General features: G+C 41.0%; 1 long non-coding RNA gene across 1 annotated transcript; it reads right to left on the bottom strand.

Moving 5' to 3' along the window:
- Positions 1-908: 908 nt before the first annotated feature.
- On the bottom strand, positions 909-2,636 carry LOC121907600. The gene is made up of 3 exons (XR_006098925.1): positions 2,589-2,636; positions 1,576-1,710; positions 909-1,009 (listed from the first exon to the last, which is right to left on the bottom strand). It is a non-coding gene; the product is annotated as an uncharacterized LOC121907600 (long non-coding RNA).
- Positions 2,637-19,188: the final 16,552 nt, after the last annotated feature.

The raw sequence follows: 19,188 nt of genomic DNA, 5'->3' as shown, positions 1-19,188 counted from the left end.
AAAGTAATGGGATTTATGAGGATATTTCACCAGAAGTGTACTCTAAAATCCTCCTCTTCAACTGATCCTGGTGATGTCACTCCCTCAGTGCTGTAAAACATTCCACAATACACGCTCATTATAAAATCGCAGGAGGAGCAAGAAAAGACTTTAAAACTCACACTCTAATATCTCAAAAACAGGAAAAGATAGAAAAACATGTAAATTCAAGATTTGTAGGTCAAAGTCATGTGACTCATTTAAAGTTCAAATGAAGTTTGTATTTAAAACTATGTGGAAGCAGTAAATGTTCAAAAAGGTGTGGGTTCGCTCACACTCTCCATTCAAATGTATGAGTATTTTTCTGCGTCCAGCTGCAGGTACTTATTGTCTCTACACACCTGACAGTACACATGTCAATCAAACTTTGACCAGGTCATGTGGGTTAAAAGTCTTTCCTTTTCTAAAAATAGACTTGATGAAAATTAGGAAAATAATTTGTTTTACACACAAACTCATCAAGAGTTTTCAATTTACCAATTGAAATTGAAGTGAAAGGGCCCAAAACTTGCCTAATTTTGATGACACAGGTGTGAGCAAGACAGACATGTCACCCTGCAGAAAATTCTGATTGTGTCAATCAAACTTTCAAAGTAAAAGCACACCACACTTGTAAGAAATATGACTCATTTTTAAAAGGCAATATGATCTGATCCCAATGGGCCAGAGTGCGAGGTCCCGACCAACGCTGATTGCAGCTTTAATTTCATCTGCAGTGGCAATCCATTTTGTCTGTATGATAGCAGAAACACATTCTTAGCTGTCTCTGCCTCCACCAATATTATTAGTACATGGACTACTCTTTTTCTAAATTTGAAAAATCAATCTTAAAATTTTACATTCTATCTATACATTCTGTCTTGCCTTTAATTTCAGATGAAACTGATTCAGGGCTGGAGAAAGCTGCACCTCCCTCATTTTCTCCAAAGGCATTTCTTCAGTGGATAACAGGGCAAGGCCATGTTCCTGTCTTGCAGAAAGAGAAGAGACGTTTTAAAGTAAATGTAAAGTTCAATCATCACCTCAAGTCACAATCTGGAGAACATAGGATATGCTATCCACCTGTTGCAGCTTGCAGTAGCACCATCACATACCCTGCTCAACACATGAGATCATATAAAAATTTCAAAGTAGTTCTGGTGGAGGCATTCTATCTGGGACAAGAATTGTTAAGGGTGTAGATGAATAAGGTTGTGGCAGGTTTGGTAGTGAAAGTAAATTAATTTGTTGGATGTTAAAATGGATGATTTTAATGAAATTTTGTGTACAAACTTGTTTATTGGTGGATCTATTTTAATTTCAGTGGTTCAAGTTTAATGAACTGTAATGTTCAATATTGTCATTCAGTGTATCTCCAATAGTTGTGAAAATTTTAAGAACGCTGCCACAGATGAAAAGCACACATTTTAAAACAGTCTGTCAGGAAAGAACACAGCTGTTCTAAACAAAAGGATGGTTTTTAAATTCTACAAACTTTGACTTGGCTTTTTCATATGTCTACATGTATGTGGCACAGCAATTGGTGTTCAGACTTACCAACATGACAGTTGCTCACTGAAAGATTTGAAGAGAACGACAGTTAATGCCACAACCTTGGGAGTTGGATAGGTCTGTAGGGTCCACAGTAGCTTGAAGGTCTGTCATATCTTGCTCACTCGGGCATGGGAAATTCTGGAACAACAACCCCAGATCCTGGTAGGAACTCATCACAGTAAAGGGCACTCTCCCCGTCTAGGTCAAGTTCTTGCAGATCCCAGGATTCAAATAGCAGTTTAAATCAAGCATAAATTTACAGTGTAATATTCAAAGAATGTACTGCCTGAATTAATGTACGTTCAACAGAGATAATTGCAGAAAAGGATGCACCTCAACATTCTAAATGCCTAAACACACTGGAAGTGATAGATTTGCATCAGAACACAGGTTTTTCATTTTGCTCTTTGTATTAACCGCTGTACATGTTGGATGTAATGAATGAATGAAAAGGAGAAATGCAGAGGAGGAAAATGAAACTGAAACTAAGAGCATCTGTGTCCACAGTAAATAATCTGTTGACTGTTTGATGGTTATTTATTTGTGCTTTAAAACGTAACTTCCGTGAAAAAAATCAGAATATAACCTTTTACTTCTCTCATTCAGAGGTTTGGTTCTCACTACCGCTCAGTCCCCTTACTCGACCACTGCCGCGCTGTGTCTTTCTCTCTCTCACTTGCTCGCTGGTGCTCAGCTGGCTTGCGCTTGAGAAAACTGGGTCCTCATTTGACGCTCCAAAATCAAAACAAGGTCAGAGTTGGGGCGTCAAGACAGTTTGACGGGCCTCATAACGCTGTTAGTGCGTGTTCGGCCATTAAAAACAATATGCGTACTTCAAAACACGCGCGTCAGACACTTCCAGTGCATTTAGGCCTAAGCCTCATCTGTGCTGTTTTGCAGCAGGCCCAACTGCCACAACTGTTGAGGGGTCATGTTTCCTACTGAGCGGAGTGGGTAATGGTTCCATCCCTCACTAAAGGTGTGAAGGTCGCTGTGGAGACGGAGGAGGAACACACCAGGAAGATGTGCAGTGTGTTTGAGATGTCCAATAGTCCCTCTTCTTCAAGATAGGACATCTTAAGCTAGTTGCTGCAGTCCACACATCATGCCAAATCCATTCAATTCTGTCATGGAAAAATGGAAAACAAGCAGTATGTCACTTTTTGAGTTACAGACAGTGTAAAGGGTAAAGGGGCACTTAAACGTACCATAATAGTCACAGGCCTAAGAAAACACCAGGTTGCACATCCACTATTAGAGGACAAAATATGCCAAAATGTTGATTCATAGGACTAAAAATTAAAAAGACTCACAGGGCTTAATTTGAATGATTACAGTACAATTTCAGACCAGAAGCTTGACACTTTTGTGCCTTAAATCGAAGCTCAGATTTACCATACTGACTGCAGGTTAGTCATGGGAAGACTGAGGTCCTTAGGCCACAGGGGATAGTGTAGCAGAATGAAGACAGCTATACACAGTGTATGTAGCAGAGATTCTTGATTGTGTGTCAGTGAGAAGCACCCCTTTTACTTTTAACACAAATGGACAGGCAGTTTTTAATTAATTTCAATTTTGACATACAACTGCACACATACACAGAAAAATTAATGACTGTCAATGCTGACTCAAGGTTAATGTTACCTTGCTAAACATTTGATTATATTTACCTCTGATTGTGGACTCTTTTTCCAGAAATAAAACTTGTTCCTCACACAGTAAACATGAAACGAGTAATGTCGACGTTCTCCGCACCTTGATCACCACTGACCTTAGCATATATGTGAAAAAGTTATTCTAAAAGTTATAAAGGTATATTATTACAGTTCTGATACAGTAGAGCGTCAGTATGACTTGCATGTAATCAGTGTGGGCGCTAGAACAAATATCCAGGGGGGGCTAGAGGCTTACAGCGGAGGGGCACCAAATTACTGGCAAGTGTCAACGTAGTCGTGCATCGTGAAAGTTAAACCAAATCACAAAAATAGTGCATTCTCTTCACTGTTGTAATAATCTAACAAAAAACACAATGAGAAATCACTTAGGTGTAAATAAAGGCATGGACAAGCACGTTTTACTGAAATGTTTAACTCAAAACGCACGTAAGGAAATGATAACACATAATAACACATAACGAGGTCACAGCAAATAAATGTTGAATAAAAAGAACATATTAGATTTGCATATACCAAATAATTATGCCAGTCAGTGGCCAGTATGAACAGGATAACAAGTGAACTTTTACGTAAGCCTGTGTAGGCCTAAACATTAAGCATCAAATGCTCTCTCATTAGAACAGCTGTAGTCTATGACTGGAGGCGCTGAACTTACGCAGCACAAGGTCCTTCCATTCGTCTCTCAGCACCCTCGTTAGGTCTCGTTCAAAAGCCAGCTGTACTAGCTTGAGAGTTCGTCATTGTCCGTCTGTGGTCGGTAAAAATGTTCTTGAGAACTGAGAACGAGTTCTCACACATGTTGGTGGAGGCACCTAATGTCAGCAAAAGTTTGAGGGCAAGCAAAACAGTGGGCATGGTCCCAAGTACTCCATGTTGTTCTGAGAGGAGTCTTGACACGGTCATCTTCTTCTGATCATCCTCTTTCACTCTAGCAACGTATTGCTTTGCAACGACACACTCTGTCTCCACAATGATGGATTTGATCAGCTCCATAAGGGGTTGCACTGCTCTCACATCCAAGAAAGTGTCACTCTCTGGATCAAGAGAGACAAGTGCAGCCGCCAACTTGGAGTTGCGTTCACTGAAGCGCACTTCCATTTCACTGAGGACGTGGTCCAACACACTGAAATACAGCCTGCGCAACTCGACCTTATCCATTGTGTTGCCTCCAGTTGTTTCTTCGACCACATACTCAGCCAGCAGCTTATTTGCCTGTCGACTTCGTTTTGCTGGGACAGCAGGCACGGCAGGTGTGAAGTTATCCCAGAATGCGCAGAATTCTTCCTCAGTTCTGAGATTTCGGACACACTGGGTCGCTGATTTTACAAGCGCTATTCCAGTGGAAAGGTCAGTGTCCTCTACCTACAGGATTTTGTTTGCTTGGTCGAGCTACATAAGCACCTACAGGATATAGGGCAATATTTTAGTAATATTTGTTAAGTTAAGCCTACTTATTCACAAGCAGGCAAAGGCCTGGCGCTATAGGCACACAAACAATTAGCAAATGCAGCCTACAGTTTGAAGCGCTATCAGTGGTGCTGAACAGACAGCTCCGCCTGTGTTCAGCACCACTGACAGCGCTTCAAACTGTGCGCTGACGCACAAACCAGGGTTTCCGCCAGTGTGTTGCAAACCTGGCGTCCCTCATAGGGCCTAAGCATCAGGGAATTTTTTAAATGTATTCTAGGATGTTTTCTAAACTAAAATGTGTTACAAGTAGCGTAGCTCCTTTAAGGATTAGCTGCCAACGGTCAGTGGCGAACACAGATGCGGGGACGAGCCAGAGGATGGGAGAGTTTCCTTCCTGATGTTTAAATCCAGCAAAGACATGAATAATCCACTTCCTCCATCTCCCATATTATCAAATGCCTCAACTTTACCCCTCAATGGCAACTGATTGGCAACCAGGAACTCCACAACGTCAACGAAAGAGGAAACGTAATATCGATTTCTTTTAATTTGATCTGTATTTAGTGGAGTGAAGATTTCTTTACCCTTTTCGGACCGGCTCTCTCTTTCTCTCCATAGTGTAACATGCCAGGTGTTCCTTAGATGTGGCGTGCCTGTGGAAGCCTTTATTGGTTTCTGTGACGTGTTTCCAGTCATGGAAACCTTTTGTGGTGAAGGCTGAGTCAAAACGGCTCCCCTGACCAAGATGAGCAGTTCGGCAGCTAAACTTGTGGCAGGGGTAGCAGAAGGCGCATCCGCTTTCACGGAGTTCTCCAGCCAATCCCTCCTCTGGTGCAAGGCAGTAAGAAAAGATCTCTTCTTACTCCCAAACAGGCTCATGGGGTAGGTGTGGAGACTAACCTGTTTAGGCCCATTTTCTCTTAAATCATCCACAGCAGTTGTTGTGTCAGGCTCAACAACACCGTCAGACCGGCAGGATGTAGCATCAAAGCTCGGAGGACTAACATTAGAAGTAGCCGGTGACAGTGACTCCAAGGACTCAAAAAAAGTGTCATCTTTGTCAATCTTTGGCTGTAAATTTGTTGCTTTGGAGGCAATCAACCACTTTCTTAGATCCATGTTTGGCTGCGGTGAACATATTCAGCTATCTAACCTAAACTAACCTTCCCCAATGATGACAAATTTTTAATTTTTAAAACTTAAATTTCCCGCTCAACTTGTGTAGCCAGTATGGGGCATCTCAGCTTTGATTTCAGAAACTTGAGTCTCAAACTCCTGATCTGACATTGTACTGTAAGACCCTGACAAGGAAATTCCAAATTCCACCATTCAAGGGAATACTCTAATTTGTCCTTTTGAATGATGAATTTGGGTCACCCCCTTGCCCCTTGAACTGCCTGTATCTCAACAGATGGAATATGTTGCTCATTTTCCAGGTTGCCAGGTTGTGAAAAATCCCTCCTTTCTATACCACCGCAAATCATTTATAAGCATTAAATGATTCAGATTGTCTGTGCCATGTGGCTACTATTATACTGTTTGCAGCTATTATAGTAAAAAGTACAGGCGCTCATGTATAAATTAACCAGCTTTTTATTCCAAAAGTTAAAGGGGTTGAGAATGGATGAGCCCGGTAAAAGAGTACTGGTATGGGACACTCTAAGAAGTAAAGCGAATGTGCCCACAAGGAGCAGGGATCATTTCATTGGTCAAAACTACACCTGGCCTTCTATTGGTTGGGGGATTTTGACAGGGTTGTTGCACAAAAAACTCCGAGAGCAGAAGAGAAATCTGAGAGCAGAAGTTTCACAAGCACAGGAACGAGGAAATCTGTGCAAGCAACAATATATCTGAGTGCAAGCATACAGTTTGAGCAGAAACAGAGCAAATCTAAGTGCAAGCAGAGGTTACCTGAATGTGAGGGCAGGGTTTCGAGTCCACCAGGGCTTAGGGCTGTCCCACTGTCAAACTGTCACTGTCACTGTCAAGTGCATGAGGGCGCTCCAGCAGACATTTTGAGCCCTTTATGCACAATATGTAATTTCTGCCACTAGAGTTCTCTCAATCACAACAATAACAAAAGACGGAGTTTGATGACATTGTGAAGTAGCGTGGGATCATGGGAGTTGTTGTCTTTATGTAGTGATGGAGATTTCATACAGGTCTGATATAAGTATTAATCTCCAAAATGGTTCACCACAAACACAGGTAAGTGTCCCAAATAAAGAGGACGAGAGGCCAACAGCCCAAACAATAAAGCATTTATTCACTATGAATGAATGAATGAATGAATGAATGTTTTAGCTACAGCTCAAGGATTGCACAGTGCCCATCAGAAATATTGCACAAGGCCCGGTTTAAATAATAACCAAATAATAAAGAAACAAAGAAAACAAAAGGGAAAAATAATTAAAACAAAAAGCCTGTTACTCTAACCAAACTCTTGATGTGGGAAAAAACAATGACAGTCAAAATTGCCATAAAAAACAGTCCTATAAAGATAGACATAGTATTAGGCTACAGTCAGGCATATTTAAAATGAATGTTTTTCATAAAATTACCAACTCACTATGTCATATCTTTAATTAATCTAGATAGCACCCAGACGCACGGTGTGCTTATTGTCGTGATGACTAATACTAAAAAAGGAAAATAAAATACTAAATGTCACATAGGTTGATACACATATTCGCAGTCTGATAAATATACATGTACACAATTTAGGATCATAATCCCACTTCAGGTTTACTCCTGGTGTCTATTAGCAGATGATTGGAAGCTATAATAAAATAAAACTCATATCAATTATCTGCATATTTTACAACCCACTGAGGAGATTCAATTTGTGTAACATCGCAGGAGAGCTGGCCTACTGTTAATTTCAGCGTGCATCTACGGCTTTATCCACTCTTTATCCACTCTCCCCTCATGGGCTATTTTCAGAGTTCTACAGGAATATATTAATTTCTTACTTTAGCAACATTTTACATGCTCTCTCATATTATATGATATGGATAGTATTTTACATATATAGCATACAGCAAGCAAATGTTTGGCGTCCCTCGTACAGTGTCTACCTTACTGCAATTCCTCGTTCCGCACACAAGTAAGAGAGAGAGAGCGCTCACTTCCTGTGTCCCCTATATAGCCTTCCCAAGGGTCCTAAAGACATCCCCATGACATTTATTGTTAAACAACCAGCTTCTCCAGGTTAGGATTACTTCAGTGTTTATCGTTCAGGATGTTTTTACTGGGAGACAAATTATCCACAGAGGTCCTCTCCTCTCCAGAACAAACAGATCTGGTGATTAAAACAGGTAAAAACACTGAATAAAGCAGTTTAACATAAAAAATGTGTGTCTCTGACGCTGTTCGGCAGGCACAGGACATATGATGGGGCTGTGAGCCGAGCTGCTGCTAATGTTTCCTCAGCTTGTTTCTCTGACAAGTTAAGATACAGACATTCAGCAGGGTTTTACCAGGAGCAGAATTATCCACAGAGGTCTCCTCCTCTCCAAAACAAACGTACACAGGGATTAAAACCAGTAAAAACCCTGAATAAAGCAGTTTCACGTAAAAAATCAGAGTTTCTGCTCAGCTTATTTCTCTGATAACTTAAGATCCAGACATCCGATGACCAAAATCCTTCATCCGGTTAAAAGATATAGTTAAAAACCACCAAGTTTATTGTAAAAATGCGGTTTAAAACTGAATAAAAGTCAGTTTCTGGAGGACAACCACAACGCTGATGTATTATGTTGTAGGTGTATACTCTTTGGTAGATGCCACTATGGCAGACAACCACAATGCTGAAGCATGTATCTTGTGCATGGATACTCTTTGGTAGAGGGGTTTGACACCATTGACAGAAGACCAAATGCAATGGACTGTTACCTTGATTAAAAAATTGATGAAAATTGAAAATTGTTGGAAACATTTGGGATAATGTAAGTACACAACTCAACAAAATACATAACATTGGTCTGGTTGTTTTTGGACATTTTATTGCAGAATAGTTACATATTATACAGTAAGCAAACTGGCATATGGGTATTCAGCCTGGCATAGTGGGTGCACTGGTATGCCTACATTTACAAGAAACACTACATTAACAAGGATTTAAGATACATAAAAACACATGAAATCTGAGGAATGTAAGCATAGGTTTTATTACACATCTAGTTTGTTCATCAACCATTTCTTTTAATTTTTGCTTAACCCTTTCATGCATAAGTTATGATAACCTCAGTCAGGATTTTTTTCCTTGGTGTTTTTATTCCCCTTTAGGCATGAAAAAAAAAAGAACTTAATTTTTTTTAAACCTGCATTTTTTTAGGAGTTTTTCACATGTCCATTCAGGTGGACCATCAAAACCCATGCATATCTAAGAAAATGGCTTTTCAATAGCTGTCCACTGTAGTGACCACTATTCATGAAAGGGTTAATGACACTGTTTTGACAAAAATTAGTAAATTGATTATTTGACAATTACCTCTTGTCCACTCTGTAAGGCAAGAGCCTTGAAGACGTTCAAATCAGGCAGTCGGTCCCTTACTTGACTGTCAGGCATATCATTATTTTATGGGTTGGATATTACTATCTGTTTTACACTTTGTTTAATCTGCTTTTTGAGTGAGTGGTTTTACTATTTTTGTCTTTTTCTGTTTTTGTTTAAGTGATCTCATTAGACAAATTCCAATCAGTCATGTTGATATGGCAATAAAATATTGAATAAAAAGTCCCAAACCCACAATCATATGCAACATGTTTTGGTGTCATCAAGGTAGCGTGATATGTCTCAATTAAGTCCGTGAGGGCCATGCTCTCAAACTGATTTACAACACCCTTGGATAAAGATGGGAAAAAAGTTGCATAATCTGCTGGCTACGATAACTGTCCAATGGTGTACAGACTGCCTACTCAGTGAGCCACAGGTGTACACCAGCGTGGTAATGGTGTGGACCCATTCACAGTGCACAGGGGGCTGAACTAGTCATAAAGTAGCGACAACAAAACCCACCCATTCAGCAGGAAAGTATTGATTGGTCAATTTTAATGTCATTTCAAATTACTCAGCCCTCTATAAAATGATAGCTGGACCACCAATCACAGAGCTGAAAGCATTTTCTTCCTGGCAACTGTGGAGTCTTACAAATTTGTGTTGTGCAAACATGACCTCATGTATTAAACATTCGAAATGCTTAAAAGAAACATAAGGCCTCAAGGCGAATGAGGATCTAAAGTATCAACTTGTTTAGAAAGAGCCGCTGCTTTAAAGTGTCTTCAATCGCTTTTAATTAAGAGGACAAAAAGCCTATTTCAGGCCTATTGTTGAAATCAGTGGAGCCAAGCATTGAGCTGGGGATTCTGTGGGACTGTACTTGAATACCTAATCTGATGTGATGATTAAAGGTTGGCTTCTGTCCCACACTGCTTTTGTAAAGGCAAGATTAAATAAATGAACTGTATTATTTGAACAAGGGTTCTAGCTAAATGAGAGCAGATGCCTGCATAATTTGGACAGCCAGGTTAAAAACATGAAAAAAAGAGCAAAAGGATCAGCTGTTTGAACAGGAAAGCTGTCACTAGAAGCAATTCAATTCAAAGACAGCAAAACATAGCCACAAAGAGAAGACAAATATTGCATTATACAGAATAAGAAAGGTGGTCAAATCACCAGTCTAAAATCAAAATCCTGAAAATCGAACCAAACTGTGATATGGCACATTTTAAGATTTTTGGCCATATGGGAGCAAGCTTTGAAAACTCTGCACTGATACATCATCACCTTTTAAGTTGATATGATATGGTCAACTTATTTGCAAAAAGTTAAAAATTTAACATATAAACATAAACATATAATTGAATTGAATTGAATTGAGTTGAATTGAATTGAATTGAATTATTTATTCAAGTGTCCTGCACCTTTCTGGTGCCCAGCCCACATGGGCTTACAAGTCACTAGACAAAAATAACCAAGATAGCCACATGACATATCATAATGTACAGTTCAACAAATTCAAAAATAAAGCATTTCACAACACCGTTTACATGGAAGAAATGTCCCATGATGATGGATACAATGTTCTCTGTCTTAGCTACCGAGCATCTCCTATAAATCTCGCCAAAATAAACATTTCCATATTAAAAAGCCAACTCAACACATCAGCATTGGACAACCAAAACAAATCAGGGTTTTTTAATTCTATCTTTTCAAACAGACTATTCCTCAAGTCATTGTACAAAGGGCAATGAAATACAAAATGAAATTCATCCTCAACAATACCAAGATCACAAAAAACACATTATATAAAATGGACTCATCATCTGACCTGCTCCACAGACACATGAACGTATTCCAAGACTCCAAAGAGTCTGCTTTTTGTTCAGGGCAATAGAGCTCAGAGAGAAACTGCTCTGGAAGTCTAGAGATGAGGACAAAGGGGAACAGTTCAGCCCAGACTTACATACGATGGTAATTCCTGCGCTTGAAGACTGAGACTGTGACACTCAGTTGAAATCCCAGAGTGAGCGATGAAGTTCTGATAGAAAAGATGAGTGAGGCTACCAGTCAGTGTTAGTGTTAGTGGCAGGTTAACTACTAGTTTAACTACATTTCTCAGTAGCGTGGTGGTAGTGTCGCTGTTTTCTGAGTAAAATTGCGTTATCATTAGCAAAGCTCTTTTATTGATCAAGAGGTGTGGTAATGTCCACATGAGCTACATTTTCCAATCAAGCATTTCTGAAGCTCAAGCGCAGTGGAGCTTTCTGCTGCAGTCTGAAATAAAACTGCTGAGGATCAATATGTGACGCCACCGCCAAACGCAGACGAACTGTGTATGTGTAGCCAAAGGAAGCACTTCCGTATGACGTTGACATCATGTACCAATCCTTGGGCTGTTGCCTACGATGTCTCTGCTGCAAGAATACATACACACCAGCTGGAATTTACCTGATGGCAACATGGCAGAGAGAACCTGCAACAATGAGGAAAGAGAGGAATTGATCCCGAAGAAGTCCCCATGGCCGTACCTTGACAAATACGAGAGTTTAACCGAAACAGCAAAGAAAAATGATGTGTTTAGGTGCTTACTGTCCAATCCAAATAAGAAACTGCTCTCAACTTCATCTAACACTAATTTAAGAACACACATTTGGGTGATTCCCGAATAAGCACACAATTCAGCACTCCAGAAGAGTAGAGAGGACATCTCTGAGAGAGATTCACTCATCTCCTCCCTCAGAGAAAGTGTCCAAAGCAAGAGCATGCAGGCCGACACCATCGAACGCTTCTGGAAGGAGGAGTGTATCAAGGTCACAGCCAGATGTCATGCAGAAAAAGCCATACTGTTAGCTTCTGCCCAGCTGAGAGAGGAGGCACTTCTGCACAGCCAGAAGATGGAACAAAAAGAACATGGAAACGAGTGGATGAAAGAAGAGAACCCACAAGAAAATGAGGACAAGAAACATAAGAAAGCAAGACAAAAACGGGAGAAGGAGGAAAAGAAACAAAGAGCAAAAGAAGAGAAGAAGAAAGAAAAAGAGGAGAAAATGGAAAAGAAGAAAAAAGAACAAGAGGAGAAGATGGAAAAGAAGAAAAAAGAAAAAGAGGAGAAGATGGCACAGAAAGAAAACAAAGAGAAGACAACAGGTTTTTGGAGCTGGAGACGCAAGAAGAGCGACAGAAAGGTGGAGGAAACTGCTTGTTGTCCAGCGGAGGCCGAACAACAAGCAGAACCCCTTCACCTCTCCACCCTTCCTCATAGGAAGCAGCTACATGTAAACATACACACAACACGGATGCAATGCAAACAGGAACTGCTAATAGAGAACTCAGCATACATTTAATGGTGTAAATTAGCCAAAATGTAAACTAATATTGGCTGAAAACTGGGAGCAAAGACAATACCAGTCCAGACCTGTAATTGATGTTACAACAGCCCATTTCATGAGCTTTTATTGGGTCTTTCTCTCCTAATGGTTTTATGTTTTTCTGTCCACATTGGTTCCCAAAAGGCCAATATGGTATGATAGTGTTAGCATTTTTCCATGTCATTGTTCCAACAGTGATTTAAAAGACATGTTTCTGACCTGTCACCCACATTACAAGTCACTCAGAAAAATCTGCCACTGGTGGTGAACTTATATTCAAGTTTCAAGATCCAACACTGAATTATTATTATCATTAGGGACCGAGCCCAAAAGGCAGAGGACTACTAACTAAATTAAAGCTGCGAGCAGCGTTGGACTCATATGAATTTTGTGATTTTGGGAAAACATTTTCAACTTTTGTTTGCAACAATTTATCTAACCAATTTATATTAAAATCTCCAAAAAGAGAGATTGAGAGCGACAGTTTGGCAGTTTAAGCAATTAATCTAAATCATGATAAAAAGAGATGTCATGTGATGGTGAATTGTACAGGATTACAATGTTAAAATTCATATTGGAGGACAATACTACATTTAAGGCTAAAAATCCTAAAGGTGTTTCCAGTTTGATTTCATTGCATTTAAAAGTGTCTCTGACATAGAACAATACTCCCCCTCCCCTGCCAGATGATCTATCCTTTCTGTAACAACCGTAGCTGGGAACATCAATCATGCTGGTTGCAATATTACTGTTAAGCCAGGTTTCACTCAGAGCTAGGAAGTCTAGATTAGAGTCTGTCAGAAGATGATGAATTTGATCTCCTTTTGATATGATACTCCGAATGTTCAGGTGTCCACCCAGAATACCTTTAGGTTTTGACATAGAGTCCCATATCACCTTTGCATGATTTACAGTCTGGAAAAATCTAAATTCATTTTGTTTTCATGCTGATCAAATACCTCTTTCATAGTGTAGTTTATGAATCCTGTTTTTTGCACGCATCACGTGCTCTCGTGCCTTGGATCGCCTGTATAAGTATGGTTGTTCACGCTCACCAGACAGTTCATGTCCCTCTGATTGGAAACCCGTGTCGACAGGTGCACTGAGGTCTTGCTGGCCAGTCGCAACATGAAGCGCGTCTGGCACAAGCACCTCGGGCAGGCCCAGCAGTGAGTCCGTCCCCCCCAGGCAATCAGCCCCAGGTTGCGCCGCTCCAACCAAGCCTGCCGCCCCGGCAAAGGATGCTGCTCCAGTGAGGCCCGTGTCTAGTCAGTCCACCCGCTGGTACATGCTCCAGTGAGTGGTTTGTTGATGGGCCAGGGTTTAATTGTACATCGCCGGATAATAAGATCAGGATCAGTACTGGGAAAATGCCATTTTCCTCCTCTACGAGTGTTTTGTTTGTTTGATGTGCCGAGGGCATGTCCGTTTTGTGATCGAGTAGATTACAAAGTATCTATGTCCGAGGAAATTCAATCTTGGGCACCTGGCAGGACTTGGTTAAGGCTACTGGGTAGCGGCTTCACGGGGCAGCCAGCCAGGATGGACCACCATCAGCAGCCATGTACCAGAAGGCCACGTATCTCATCCTACAAAGAGCCCAGATCAACAGCTTCCCAGATAATTACGCCCTCCTGCGAGCAGGTAAGCCAGTGCCTGCTTCCAGTCGTCTTATCACCTTATCCCCTGAGTTTGATACAGCTTCAGGACTCATCAGAGTGGGTGGCAAGCTGCACCGGGCAGAGGAGCTCGACCCCTCAGCAGTTCATCCGGTTATATTGGACCCTCACCACCAAGTTACAATACAGCTGATCAGAGACTTTGACTTCGTGCCGAAAATGGAGAGCTAAGCCTTCAGCACCATTCATGGCTGATTTGCCATCCACACGTCTCTGCCTATTCAAACCACCATTCCACTCTACTGGCATGGACTGTTTCGGTCCCTTTCGGATGAAAATAGGATGCCGGACAGAGAGGTGGTGGGGCCTCCTTTTCAAATGTCTTATGAGCCGAGCTGTGTATCTGGACCTTCTGACTGCTCTTTACTCTGATGCCTTCCTCATGGCACTCCGGAGGTTCACTGCTCGCTGTGGTACCCTTGCCAAACTTTATTCAGATCAGGGCACCAACTTTCATGGGGCTGAAAGGGAGTTGGCCACAGCCCTCGCAGAAATGCACCCCAGAGATGCTCCTCGCTAAGCACCACCGGATTGAGTTCCACTTTAATCCACTGGCTGCACCACACTTCGGGGGAGCATGGGAACGAGAGATTCACTCTGTAAAGTCCACCCTCTGGGCCATCATTGGATCTCAGATAGTCATGGAGAAGGTCCTTCAGACACTCCTAATAGAGGTTGAAGGCATCTTGAATTTGAAGCCTTTTGGCTACGTCTCCTCATTGCTGACCTGGATCCTATTACACTAAATCACTTTCTCATTGGGCAGCCTGGTAGCTTTCTACTACTCCCGTGGTCTACCCACAGTCAGAATACTTGAGCAGAAGGCGCTGGAGGCAGAGACAGACCCTGACCAACCACTTCTGGTCTACGTTCATCAAGTATTACCTACCAAGTCTACAACCATGGCAGAAATGGCAGGCGGCAACAGATAACGTCACTGTGAACACTGTCGTCGGCCGTGTCGTCAAGGTGATTCCCAGCCCAGAGTAGATCAGAGCAGCAGAGGTGAAGGTTGGGGATAAAATTTACACACGCCCTGTCACACAACTTATTATACTCCCTGAACTCCCTGATGACAGCACCCCAGCCTAACCATATATCTCTGCCGGCTCTGCAGGAAGCACATTTGCTACACAACTGTGGGGGTGGCTGTAATAAAGTCTGAGACTGGTTAGGTGGACTTCTCCCCTGGTGACACGCACATGTGCGCCAACCAAAGCTTGAATCCTCAACTTAAACTCTGGAAGAAGAAGAAGAACTCTTGAAACTGGACCTCTACCTGCTTTCTGAGAGCAATACTGCAAAGTCAAAGATAAGTCCGCCTAAAGACTCTCTCAGAGCTGCCTGAAATGGCTTGACTCCTTCAACAACACACCTACGAAGACGTGCCCACAGTCCAGGCTCTGTCCCTGCAACATCGTTGGTGACGCTACACCAAACAATGATGGACTTGTCAAGATGATGCCTCTACCACGATAAACACCTACCTGCCAACAGTAGAGCATAACATGGCTTTGTGATCAAGGGTTGATGTCAAATAATGTCAAAGATAATGTAAAAGATAATTTATTTAGAGAAGTTGAATTAGCTTTCCCTCAACATTCCCCATTGCAATACATTAAGCCTCGAGTCACACACCTCAAGCCATTCTTGCTGAGTAATTTCTTTATTATTTTTATTACCATTTCAAGACCTTATTTATTTATTTATTTATTTTACTTTCTTTTTATTCATTATTTTCTTTATTGTCTTGTGCTTTATCATGTATCCTCAAAACGTTTAGCTATTAACAAATGTCTTCGTTTGTCCTAAAAGTGTTTGGTTGTTTCTTTGAGCTGCAGTAAACAGAGGTCACTGTTTGGGACAAGAATTTGCAATTATGAGATGGATTCATTGATTAAATTGAACAAGAGTTAGTGCTCCGTCCTGGCACTAACAAATCGTAACCAAAAAGGAGGTGGTACCCACAATAACAAGGTAATTCAATAATGAAGTATCAATACTCCAACACTTAGCTCAAAACACTTTCCAAGTAGCTTGCCCAACACTGCTGCTGATGCTTGAACCATCAAGCATCAGTCAAGCCACCTAGATTTGAACAGTCAGGCCACCTAGAACACTCAGGTGCCTCTGAGAAGTGAAATAGACACAAATGATGAAACAGAGACAAAAGGGGTTGTGACAGTCTCCACAAAGAAAAACAAAACAAGGACAGTGTAAAGGGCCTGATCCAGAGTCTGCTAAGCTTGTTGAGGGCCTCAAGGTGGATGTTCTTGTGTGTGTGTGTGTGTGTGTGTGTAGAGATGGTTCAGTGAGACACTAGAGGAAACAAAGTCAGGCCCAGTACAGATTCACAGGCATCACCAGCTGCAACATGGGCTAGAGGATGTCAGGTATATCAAGAAGCTCAGGTCAATGACATGTACTGTAGACACTGCTAGTCCATTTTGGACTCCCTTTGTTTCACTGGTGCCATGCCTTGTTATCAGGCTTCAAGACTGCATGCAGGCCTGCCTTTGTCTCATGCACATGGAATATGAGGCCCAATAGTGTCATCTAAAGGCCTTTGTGGTGAAAAGTTATCAAAATCTTAAGTTTTCAGTGAATGCCCTTGACGTGGCAATGTGTCAAATTTCAATGTTTTGCCATGAAACAGGAAGTTGTTGTAACTCGAAAGTATATCATCCAATCTGCACCAAATTTATCATGCTTGATGAGGGTTCTCACCTGAACACATCTATGTGTCAATATTGAGTCATACTCACAGCATCACCTACTGGCAATAGGAAGTTGTCTAATATTCAGGAAAATGTATATCCATATCTGCTGCCCTCTAGTGAATGCTGCATCATGTTGCTCCTCAATAACAGCACTTTGACTGCATTGCGTCCCGATGTGCACAAAAGTGCAAGGGCCCAATCATTGCTGCTTGCAGCTTTAAGTCCTCTTCCTCTTCTTCTCTTTTCTCCCAACATAATTGCACATATGTCAGAAGTCGTGAAAAATTTAATATTTTATGGGTCTTGGGCATGAGTGTGGCAAAATGGCTCAAGGGCGCCCATACAAAATTTGAAACTAAAAGAACATACCCACCCTTAAATTTGACATAGATGAATGAAATTTGGTAGGCACATGTGTCTTGTCCAGATGCACAAAAAATTCTCTTAGAACTATACTCTAAGTACACCAAGAAGTCAGCCATTTTGAATTTAACAGAATGTATTTAATACAATAATCTCAAAATCAACATGGTATAATTAATTAAAACAGGAGAAAAGACATTACTTATATTGAATGATTTCAAAGGTTCTATATGTAGAATTGTGAAGCAATTCCATGTTTTAATAGTTTTTTATTGCCAATGAGTGAATTTGTAGTAATGTAACGTAAAAAATAAGACCTTCCCCAACTTTCTTGGTTGCTTGTAACAGCCTGTGGACTGATTTCTATGTGAAGGCCCGAGCTGGATTTTCCACAAAAATTCAATGGAAGTCACGTTTTTGCACACTTCTGAGTGCCTTGCCTCTCACTCGCTAACGTCAACAAACGACCAGCATAACAACACAACAACACAACAAAAACGGTGCTAGAAACACCCTACAGATATTAGCTCTCCAGCTAATGAAACAGCTAGCTGCCTCCATCAACCAATACACATTTCAGAACAAAAAACAGACATCACCTGCAATACAGCTTATTTAACAGCCACAGGTGTCACTAATAGGAGGGAATTTCTGATTCCTACTCATAAAACCTTTAAGTAGTGATAAATAGTTTCAAGTTTAAGTTTCAAGTTTATTTTGTTTATATAACACTTTAAAAGCAAACAGGTTTTGCACCAAAGTGCTTCACAAAGACGGGCGTATGTATACACATATAAGCATAAAGACATATATGTGCATAACAGATAGTTGTGAAAAATAGAGCAAGAGTAAAATCGAAACACGTTTACGCACAAATTAAAACCCAAAAATCTGTAAAAAATTTTTTAAAACTTTCTATAAAGTTTTATAGAAATAAAACAGATTAAAAACAGTTAAAAGTCAGGGAATAATGTGAGTCTTAAGGTGCATCTTAAAAGCATCAGACTCAGCCTGTCTAATGGTCTCTGGCAGGCTATTCCAGAGCCAAGGAGCCACTACAGAAGAAGCCCTGTCCCCGGCGGAATTTTGAAGTTTATCCTGTAATGAACGGGGAGCCACTGTAAGGATGCAAGGATAGGGGTGATGTGGTCTCATTTCTTGGACCTTGTTAATAAGTGGGCAGCAGCATTTTGGATAAGTTGTAAATGAGAAATGGTAGCCTGAGAGATGCCTAGGCACAGGAAATTACAGTAGTCCAGCCTGGATGATATTAGTGCATGAATAATTCTTTCTAGGTCAGATTGTGAGAGGAAATGCCTAATTTTGGAAATGGTTCTGAGTTAGAATAAGCTGGACCTGACAATGGAATTTACCTGTTTGCTGAAATTTTGGTCACTATCAAGTATAACACCCAGGTTCTTAGCATGTGGTCTGATGTAGGTGGTGAGCTGATTGAGGTTCTGGGTAATAGCAGTGGTATGATGTGGGGGGCCAAAGAGTATGATCTCTGTCTTGTCCTCTGTTAATTGAAGGAAGTTATGAGCCAACCAGTCTTTAATGTCTTGGAGACAGTTTTGTAATTTTGTTACATCAGCCTGATTTCGGGAATTGAGGAGGAGGTAGATTTGAGTATCATCTGCGTAACAGTGAAAAGAGATGTTATGAGTTTGGATGATTCTTACTAATGGGAGCATGTAAAGACAGAAAAGAAGACCTAAAACTGAACCCTGCAAAACCCCACATGAAATATTTGCAGGTGTGGAGGATGAGCTGCTGATGGAAACAGTGAATTGTCTGTTTGAAATGTAAGAGTGGAACCAATCAAAGGCAGATCCAAAGAGGCTGACCCAGCGTTGCAAGTGATCCAGGAGAATTGTGTGGTCAACAGTGTCAAAG

This window comes from Thunnus maccoyii, chromosome 11 (assembly GCF_910596095.1).
Source record: "Thunnus maccoyii chromosome 11, fThuMac1.1, whole genome shotgun sequence".
Classification (NCBI taxonomy): domain Eukaryota; kingdom Metazoa; phylum Chordata; class Actinopteri; order Scombriformes; family Scombridae; genus Thunnus; species Thunnus maccoyii.
This window is presented reverse-complemented; position numbering and strand designations above follow the sequence as displayed.